The following is a 10,615-nucleotide window of genomic DNA, read 5'->3' as shown; positions in this document are numbered from 1 at the left end:
AGTTCTAAACTGTCTAGAACACCCACAATTGGCTCTACCTTCTTAGGCTCAAAAGAAATTGACCGGGTGTTACCAGGGCAACCACCGAGTTCTAAACTGTCTAGAACAGCACCAATGTCTGCCTCTTCTCAGGCCAGAAACCAAATGACCAGTATGTGAAAGCTCAGGCAGGCTGGCAAAGACTTTACTTTTAGACATCTGATCAAACAGAGAGGGAAAGATAAAACCTGGTAGCCTTATATTCACAAAGTCACCGTTCCCCAGCTCCAGATCTCCAGGAATTCCCCAACCCTCAGCTTGCAATACTGGCTTGTGAGCCTTGTGCCACACATCCTCTCAGAGCTGACAGACGTGTGAAAAAAGTCCCTGAAGCAGACGGGAGGCTGAACTGCGCGCTTTGGCACACCTATGCACTTGCAACTATGTGCTGGGAACTCAATACCGTGTGTGGGGGGCCAATTTGAATCACAGATTCCGTGCAGTTTTCTGAGCTGGAATGGCTCCATAGTTCTACTAACTGCCACACACAAGGACATATGCAATTTAGCTGTAGTCCTCAAGACTTAGAAGTCTTGAGTTCAAATCCTGCTCCTCTTTCATGGACGGTGAACAGAGGTCAGAGTCCCTGGCCCTTTTCACACTGCTTACCTGCTCTTGGAACGTTGCAAAATATCGCTCCAAAAACGCAGAAGATAACGTCTTCTCACGAGAGTTTTGCATGATGTCGCGCAAAACTCTTGCGAGAAGATGCTATCTTCTGCGGTTTTTGCCCAATATTTCGCAATGTTCCGGGAGCAGGTAAGTAGTGTGAAAAGGGCCCCTCTCTGTAAAACCTACCCAACAGGGTTGTTGTGAAGATAAAATTGGAGTAGAGGGGAACCATTTGTGTTGCCTTGAGATCCGTGGAAGAAAGGCAGACAGGCTAAAATGATGGAGGGACACGTATTTCAAAGCTTGGGGGCCACCTACAGATGTAGTCAAGCTACAGTAGAGAGAGAAAGATGCGGACAAACCCTGTCCCTTCACCTTCCCACCTTATTTTGACCTCTTCTGATGGTTCTCCAGAAAGTCTATAATGCCCCTCACCAGCTGCGTGGCTGGGGTGCTGTCCACTGGAGCAGGAACCCATTTGGGCGTTTGGGCAGCGTGAATTAATGCTTCCCTGGAGGGATAGATACCGTTCAGAAAGTTCTACATATGTATGTACTGTCAAGTCTCAACCGATTTACAACTCCTCCAGCAAGGGGCTTTCAAGGCAAGAGAGAAGCAGAGGTGGTTTGCCTCTGCCTCCCTCTACAGAGTCCTCCTTGCTGGTCTCCCATCTAAATACTCACCCTCTGTAGCTTCTGAGATCTGACCAGACTGGGCTACACCATGCCAACTTCCCTCCTCTGGAAATTTGACACAGACTGAAAAGACCTGTCCAAAATTTGCAAAACTACAATATGGATTCTCCTTTAATAAATCCCAAAGAGGACTTTGGAGGGGAATCATATATCAATAATGAATATTTGCATGGAGAAGGGCAGTTTTGTGCTTCCTGGATCCGGTTTTCGTCAAGACTTTGGGTTCTGGTGTGGAGGAGGGCCGTGAACAGAGGGGAGAGTGTAAAAGTGGGGACACAGGGAAAGGTGGTAGGGCATTATTGTCACTTACGTGTCTTCCTCCGCTGCATCTCCTCTTCCCTCTAGCAATAAGAGAATGGAAAGACATTCGACATAAGATTTGTGCATTTCTCCAGTTTGTAATCTTGACCCGGCCACTGGCTTCTCTTTGCAGGCCACCCAAGAGACTCCCTGGTGTGCTCTGGCGAGATGGTACACGAAACATTGTGGCTGCCCTCCAATTGCCCATGGGTCTCCTTGTAGTCCGGCAGGGCAACCTCCACTACCTCCTGGGCCGCTCGGGGTGATAAGAACGTGTGAGGTTTGTACGAAGAAGGTCCCGGTCCTTGGGGCCTGACAGCCTGGACAACCGTAGAGGAGTGGAAAGGGAAAGGAATGAGAAACGCTTGACTGGGGGCTGGGGCCTCCCCTGCCACGGGGCTGCTCACTGGGGCTCTTGGGCACATTTCTTTTGGTTTTTAAACTGAATCCAGACCTCCCACGTGGAGGCAAGATTCGGGACTTGGTTGGTGTGGGGACAGAGTCTCTCGCTCTTTGGCAGACACAAGGGGGACTTCTGAGGACTTGGGGGAGGGGCTAAATCCCTTTCCCCAACCAGCCCTCCCTCCAGAGACCGTTTCCTCTCCCCCACAAGGGGCTCCACTTCCCTCCTTTCTCTCCCTGCTTCTCCCCTCCTCTGCCTCCTCCCCTCTCTGTCCCTTGTAGCTGCTGGAGATTTCCTGCCTGGTTCCAGCAGCTGCTCTCCTTCACCATCACATCTTCCTCCTTCTCCTCTTCCTCTTCTGGGTGCTATTTTGGGTTGCCAAGTAGCCCAGTATGTGGGGACTTCCTTGCACTTTGGGGGTGTTGCAGGGGGTGGCGTGCCGAAGACCCATCTGTTCTGTACTTTGGGTGCCATTTCCTAAAGAATCAGCCTGAGTACAACACCGAGTTTTCTTCTTCTTATTTTTATTTCCACTTTTCAGCAGGCAGAGGGTACAGTCATTGGCCGAACACCCACCGTTGGCAGGAATGTGGCATGGCTACCTATGCAGCACCTGAGTTCTGGGGGTTTATTTTGCAAGCTCTGCTTATCCAGAAAAACAACTTTTAATGTCTGGGGAAGGGTAGCCCCTTTTTAGCAATTCAGATGTTTGTTCATATCTAGAGATCCCTGCAAGTTTGCAGAATTATCTAGCAGTGCCTGGACCATTTTGGTGTGTTTTTTTTTACTAGATGGGGAGCACTCGTTTATTCAATGGAAGGATCACTTATCTCTACTGCCCTCTTTTTATCTTATCAATCAACTTGCAATCCTGTAGAGTTCCACCAGTCTAAACCCATTGAAAACAATGGAGTGACACCAGTGTAACTCTGCTGAGGAGGGCACTGGTCATTGGGCATCGCGGCTCATTTCTTAGCCTTTTGCTGTCTCTTTTTTTTAACAGGTTTTTTTAATGAGAAGTTTTGATGCACCAGAGTAAAGGTGGAGGGAAATAAACAGAAATTTTGAAAACCAAATGGTAGTCAAAGGCCGTGAAGTATCTTGTGATCTGGAATCTATTCTATATGGATTATTATTGAAATATCCCATTGAAAGCGCAATCGAAAGGGCTCTAATTTTGGGTAGGAGGCAAGGCCCAGACTGATCCAACCAACATACCTTCTTTCGCAATGCATCCCACCTTCCGAGCACTGCGGCCCCAGATTCTCTGCAAGAAAGAAATCTCTTTATTTCACTCAGCATCGCTTTTGGAATTGTACAGTACAGCCATCGGAGGATAGGTGGGGGAGGGTACATGTGGGTTTTTTCCAAAGGCTCTTTGCCAGAGCCCGCACAACTGGAAAACACCCACCACACTTACAGCATATTTTGTTTGGCACAGTGGCAGCTGTGGGGAAACCACAAGACCCCATCCCCATATGAAAAGTGCTGTAGGTTCAGGGGGGCAGAGCTGGGCCCAACTGGAGGGCCCTGCTGCTATGGGGCAGCCAGGCTGGGACACCAGAAATGGACACGTCCCTTTCGCTCCCAGCATCCAAAGGGAATGTATACATGCCTTTCCCTGGGAGATCACTATCCATGTCAACTGATAATTAATTAAAGAGAGGTAGAATTAATTACGGGCCTCTAGACTTGAGGTATTTCCCTACCATTTTTCTACCATTTTGAAACCCAAAAGATAGCCAGGACCTGAGGTGGGCTCTAGGGATGATACGACTGGTGTGAGAAAAACTGGCCTTCTCCATGCGCAAGGCGATCAGGATCCCGGCTGGGAACTCAGAGCCCCACGATGTGCATTCAGAGGTGATCGGGAACACTTACCCATCTGCGTTTCGGACGTTGGGCCATCTCTAGTCTCTCTTCCTTTGTCTTCTGAAAGGCAAAAAGAGCCTCCTGGGTAGAGTCCAGAGGGCAAGGATTGCAAATGGATACCTCCCTGCGTCCCTCCCTCCCTCTCATGTGCAGTCTTCCACTGATCTGTGCACACAAACAGGCACCCTATACCACACCAGAGGTCTGTCCACGGCCTACATGGCATTTGGTATCAAGCCCAGGCATGGGGTCTGTGCTTGTGGATGTCAATCGTGTTCCCTTTCTGGGACTTCTCCCATCACTCGGCCATGCCAGTATCCATTTTTATTTGAATATGTAGCCATTCTAGGGCTGAAGGAAAAGTCCCTAAACATTTCAAGTCAAACCTTTAATGGATGTTGGTTCTGAATCACTTTAAACCACATTGGAAATGCATCAGAAATGCAGAGCTCCCGAGGGGCACCCCACTGGCCAAGTCGCATGTCCCCTGCCTGTATGGGACTGTCTGAGTGCATCTGCTGCGACCGCAGGCTCAGGCACTCATTGGCATAAGTGCGCAGAATGCAGAATGTGTCTACAGTCCATAAGCCACTGTAACCAGGACTTTCCAGGGTGTTGCACAGTCTCAGAAATAGCCAACCCATGCCGAGTTTCACAGGAACATTAGACAGTCACACAGTCGCCTCGGCATGGGCATTGACTATGCTTTGGCAGGATCGTTCAATCAAGCTTGCATGGGAGACATTCGCCATAGATTGGCCATATGTGGAAAAGCATATATTTTGTATGCAGGCAGTCCCCTGACTAACCTCCAGTTAAAGGATTGCAAGTAGGAGGGGTTGGGTAAGATATTCAATTATTGGCTTACTTCATAGGTCCTCTCCAAACAGTTCTCAAAGCAGCTTACGCTGTACTCCTTTCCTCCACTTTATCCTCCCAACAACCTTCTAAGGAGAGGAGGCTGAGAATGTGTGACTGAACCAAGACCACTTGGAAACTCCCGTGGCAGAGTGAGGATTCGAGCCTGGAACTGATGTAATGGATTTCCACCATATACTTAGTAAAGGAGTGGCAGTGTGTTCTGGAGGAGGTGGGCAGGCAGGCAGAAGGCTGGTTTGGGCAGGCAGGCTTCAGAGACCCTGGCAGTCTGGTGTCCTGCCCTTTTATGCGAGCCTTAACTTTTTAAAAAATGTTGCTCACGCAGGGGCGGGAATGAGAGTTTTGCCAGCCAGTGCAGAGAGTTTGGGGCAGGGTGAATTTACCTGGTAGAAGGACTCTCTTGAACAAAACCTTCTGACTGCTCGCTTTGTCCGATCAGCCAAAGTGAAGCGAATGGGTTTGGATGCTGCGTTACCAGGGCGATACCAAAGTTCTAAACTGTCTAGAACACCCACAATTGGCTCTGCCTTCTTAGGCTCGAAAGAAATTGACTGGGTGTTACCAGGGCAACACCCAAGTTCTAAACTGTCTAGAACAGCACCAATGTCTCCCTCCTCTCAGGCCAGAAACCAATTGACTAGTATGTGAAAGCTCAGGCAGGCTGGCAAAGCTTTTACTTTTAGACATCTGATCAAACAGAGAGGTAAAGATAAAACATGGTAGCCTTATATTAACGAAGCCACCCCCCGCCAGCTCCACCTCCAGATCTCCAGGAGTTCCCCAACCCACAGCTGGCCAGACTGGCTTGTGATCCTTGTGCCACACGTCCTCTTAGAGATGACAGACGTGTGAAAAAAGTCCCTGCAGCAGACAGGAGGCTGAACTGCGCGCTTTGGCACACCTATGCATTTGCAGCTATCTGCTGGGAACTCAATACCGTGTGTGGGGGGCCAGTTTGAATCACAGATTCTGTGCAGTTTTCTGAGCTGGAATGGCTCCATAGATCTACTAACTGCCACACACAAGGACATATGCAATTTAGCTGTAGTCCTGGTACCTCCCTAGGACTTAGAAGTCTTGAGTTCAAATCCTGCTCCTCATTCATGGACGGTGAACAGAGGTCAGAGTCCCTCTCAGGAAAACCTACCCAACAGGGTTGTTGTGAAAGTAAAATTGGAGGAGAGGGGAACCATTTGTGTTGCCCTGAGATCCGTGGAAGAAAGGCAGACAGGCTAAAATGATGGAGGGACACGTATTTCAAAGCTTGGGGGCCACCTACAGATGAAGTCAAGCTACAGTAGAGAGAGAAAGATGCGGACAAACCCTGTCCCTTCACCTTCCCACCTTATTTTGACCTCTTCTGATGGTTCTCCAGAAAGTCTATAATGCCCCTCACTAGCTGCGTGGCTGGGGCGCTGTCCGCTGGAGCAGGAACCCATTTGGGTTTTTGGGCAGCGTGAATTAATGCTTCCCTGGAGGGATAGATACTGTGCAGAAAGTTCTACATATGTATGTACTGTCAAGTCGCAACCGATTTACAACTCCTCCAGCAAGGGGCTTTCAAGGCAAGAGAGAAGCAGAGGTGGTTTGCCTCTGCCTCCCTCTACAGAGTCCTCCTTGCTGGTCTCCCATCTAAATACTCACCCTCTGTAGCTTCTGAGATCTGACCAGACTGGGCTACACCATGCCAACTTCCCTCCTCTGGAAATTTGACACAGACTGAAAAGACCTGTCCAAAATCTGCAAATCTACAATATGGATTCTCCTTTAAGAAACCCCAATGAAGACTTTGGAGGGAATCATATACCAATAATGAATATTTGCATGGAGAAGGGCAGTTTTGTGCTTCCTGGATCCGGTTTTCGTCAAGACTTTGGGTTCTGGTGTGGAGGAGGGCCGTGAACAGAGGGGAGAGCATAAAAGTGGGGACACAGGGAAAGGTGGTAGGGCATTATTGTCACTTACGTGTCTTCCTCCGCTGCATCTCCTCTTCCCTCTAGCAAGAAAGGAATAGAAAGACACCCGACATAAGATTTGTGCATTTCTCCACTTTTTATCTTGACCCGGCCACTGGCTTCTCTTTGCAGGCCACCCAAGAGACTCCCTGGTGTGCTCTGGCGAGATGGTACACGAAACATTGTGGCTGCCCTCCAATTGCCCATGGGTCTCCTTGTAGTCCGGCAGGGCAACCTCCACTACCTCCTGGGCCGCTGGGGGTGATAAGAACGTGTGAGGTTTGTACGAAGAAGGTCCCGGTCTTTGGGGCCTGACAGCCTGGACAGCCGTAGAGGAGTGGAAAGGAAAGGAATGAGAAACGCTTGACTGGGGGCTGGGGCCTCCCCTGCCACGGGGCTGCTCACTGGGGCTCTTGTGTACATTTCTTTTTGTTTTTAAACTGAATCCACACCTCCCATATGGAGGCATAGGTGTGGACTTGGTTGGTGTGGGGACAGAGTCTCTATCTCTTTGGCAGATACAAGGGGGACTTCTGAGGAGATGGGCTAAATCAGTGGTTCTCAACCTGGGGCCATATGGCCCCTCAGGGGGGCTCAGGATATTCCAAGGGGGCCACAGGTAAAAATTGCATAAAGGCGGGGCCACGGCACGAGACGAGGGGGCCACAGAGGGAAGTGAGAAGTGAAGAAAACAGAGAAGTGACCGAGAAAAGAAAACAGAAAAGACAGTGTGTGGGGGGCTGTTTCTTCATGCAAGTGTAACCCTGAGTCCACTAGGGGGAACTAAAGAGCAGGGGTATTCCATATAAGGAAGAAAAAGCGCCATTTCCCCAGAGTTATTGGGAGGCCTGAAGGACTCCAGGTTTTGTTATAAACCTACATATTTGATATTCTATGTATGAGAATTCCTATACTTATGTTGATTGGCTATCAGTTGGTATTTCGATGGTTGTTGTGAATGTTTGTAATGGATGTTATATGAACCTTCTGAGAGGTATTGGGGGGCCTGAACTGCCCTCCAGCTTTATTATAAAAGCATGTATTCATAGGCCAGGGCTACGTGGAACTCTTGAAGGAGGAACCGACGGACCAAGACAGCGCAGAGGGTCAAGTGTGTTCCCCTTCAAGGGACTGTAGAAGTCAGAAAGGACTGAGCCCCTGGTCTGGCTGAACACAGCAGGCCTGAACTGTTACATGCAGGGCTCATTTCGAGGGGGAACACGCCGGCAGTTCCCCAAAGAGGTCACATGTCAGGTGGCCCCGCCCACCTGACTTTTGGTCATTTATGGCCTGTTTCAGCCTGGATTGGGGCTGAAATGGCCCGGATCGGGCCTCTGATGGGTGGTGGATCACTCTCCCACTCTGCAGCAGCCCAATCCTGACCATTTTGGGCCCCTTTTCGGCCATTTTCAGCCCCTTTTTGCCATTTTGGGCCCAATTTCGGCCCTGAATGGCCAGGATTGGGTCCAAACAGCCAGGATAGGTGATGTCAGGGGGTGTGGCATACGCAAATCAGTTATGCTAATGACACACTTCCAGTGATGGAAAGGGGCGTGGCATATGCTAATGAGTTATGCTAATGAGTTCCTCCAGCTCTTTTTCTACGAAATGACCCCTGTCCATAGCCACAGACTGAACTACAAAAATCATGCACCCACCACTTTGCGGCAGCGCCATTGTGCAAAAATATGGTTGGAAAGCATGGATCCTCTGGATTTTTACACTGGGTCACTCAAAACACACCATACAATACAATGGCATGCCCATAGCTGTGAAACTTCTTTCAGAGTTTAGCAACAAGCAGCATCTGTTTGCAACTGCAGTATGTTGGGTGACTGGAATCTTCCTACCTCTACTAGTCAGCGATTGCAGCGCATCTTCCCCTTCCACCGCTGCCCTTCCTCTGGTGAGCAACTAAGGTTGCCAACTTTGATTTGGGCTATTACTGGGGTGGAATCTGAGGAGCACGAGGTTCGGGGACGAACCTCAGCAGGGCGTAATACCATCGTGTCCACCCTCTCAAACAGCCATTTTCTCTAGAAGTCAAAAAGAGCAAGAGTCCAGTAGCACCTATAAGACTAACAAAATTTGTGATAGGGTATGAGTTTTCATGAGTCATAGCTCATTTCTTAAGCTCCTACCCTACCACAAATTTTGTGAGTCTTCTAGGTGCTACTGGACTCTTGCTCTTTTCTACTGTTACAGACAAACAGAGCTACCCATCTTGATTATCTCTAAAGTAACTAATTTCTGTAGTCCAGGAGTTGTCCAGGGCCCACCTGGGGGTTGGCAACTTCAGCCTCGGGGCAGCATATACAAAGCCTACTCCTGGCTGCCACTGTCTTGTGAGATAGCCCGGAGGGTTAGCCAGTGAGCTTCACAGCTGAATGGGATTCTGAACCAAGTCTCGGGTCCAGTAGTACATTAAAGGCCAACTAGGTTTCCAGGGTATGAGCTTTCCAGAATCTGAAGGGAGCTCTGACTCTCGAAAGCTCATACTCTGGAAACCTAATTGATCTTTAAGATGTTACAGGACCCGAATACTACAGACCAACACGGCTACTCACTCATCAGTTTGCTTCTGATGATGAAATCAGTTACTTCTGATTATGAGACAACCATTCATAGTCTCTATTCAGTCCCAGCCTGACTGAGTCAAATTTACATATGAATTCCAATTCAGCAGCTTCCCCTTGGATTTTGTTTTTGAAAGGTTTCTGTTGAACTACAGTGACCTTTAAGTCCTTGATGGAATGTCCTGGTAGACTGAAGTGTTCTCCCACTGGTTTCTGGATGTTGCCATTTTTAATGTCAGATTCGTGTCCATTTATTCTTTTGTGCAGAGGTTGACTGGTTTGTCCAATGTACAGAGCAGATGGACATTGTTGGCACATGAGGGCATATATCACATTGGAGGATGAGCAGCTGTAAGAGCCAGAGATGGTGTAGTTGACGCCATTGGGTCCTGTAATCGTATTTCCTGGGTAGATATGAGGGCAGAGTTGGCTTCTGGGTCTGTTGCAGGGCCTGGTACCTGTGCTGGTGACTCTGCTAGCCGATTCATGATTGTAAGTGAGAAGTCGTTTAAGGTTGGGGGGCTGGCTGTAGGCAAGGAGAGGTCTTCCACCCAGGGCTTGTGAGAGTGAGGTATCATTTTCCAGGATGGGTCGCAGGTCACTGATGATACGTTGGATGGGTTTGAGCTGGGAACTGCTTGGGGGAACGGATGAGAGGAGAGAGATGTCTAACTCTGGATGGAGCGGGAACGTAGTCAGACCCAAAGGGGTACATGGCTTGGAGGCCAGTCTCTGGGAGGCCTGCAAGCAGCTCAAACCTGTAGAGTTAAGATTTTTAATATTCCTTTTATTAGAAGGGCTTATAATTTTTCATACTTTCATATACATATTCTTAGAATGAATTAATAGTGCTTGCAACCCCCCCCTTCTCTCTTTCACCGTTCCATCTTTGCTGAAAGTTGCTTCAGAACATAACGCCAAAAATGTTTCTCTTTTCTCAGTTGCCTAGGGAACTTAGATAAGGCCACACATTCTTTAGGCTATTGTCTCATGAGAAGGAAGAAATAGATACAAGAAGAGCACATTCACTCCCTATATCTATAACATTTGATTCTAAGGTTTGGAAGTCAGCAAGAAGTGAGAAATTCAAAGTCAGCAAAGGATAGTGACCAAATAAGGGGAATGAAAAGGTTACATTGATCGCGAGACTAGTTAGAGAACTGAGTAGTAGCCAATCAAAAGAACTGTAGAGATCAGATGTATGGAAAGGACCAATTGCAAATTGTTCAGCAGGTAGTGTTCCTTTTGTACTAGAAAAATGTCTTTAAAACTGCTTGTAAGCTT

Source organism: Eublepharis macularius, chromosome 14, assembly GCF_028583425.1.
Source record: "Eublepharis macularius isolate TG4126 chromosome 14, MPM_Emac_v1.0, whole genome shotgun sequence".
Classification (NCBI taxonomy): domain Eukaryota; kingdom Metazoa; phylum Chordata; class Lepidosauria; order Squamata; family Eublepharidae; genus Eublepharis; species Eublepharis macularius.
Note: the sequence above shows the minus strand (reverse complement) of the source record.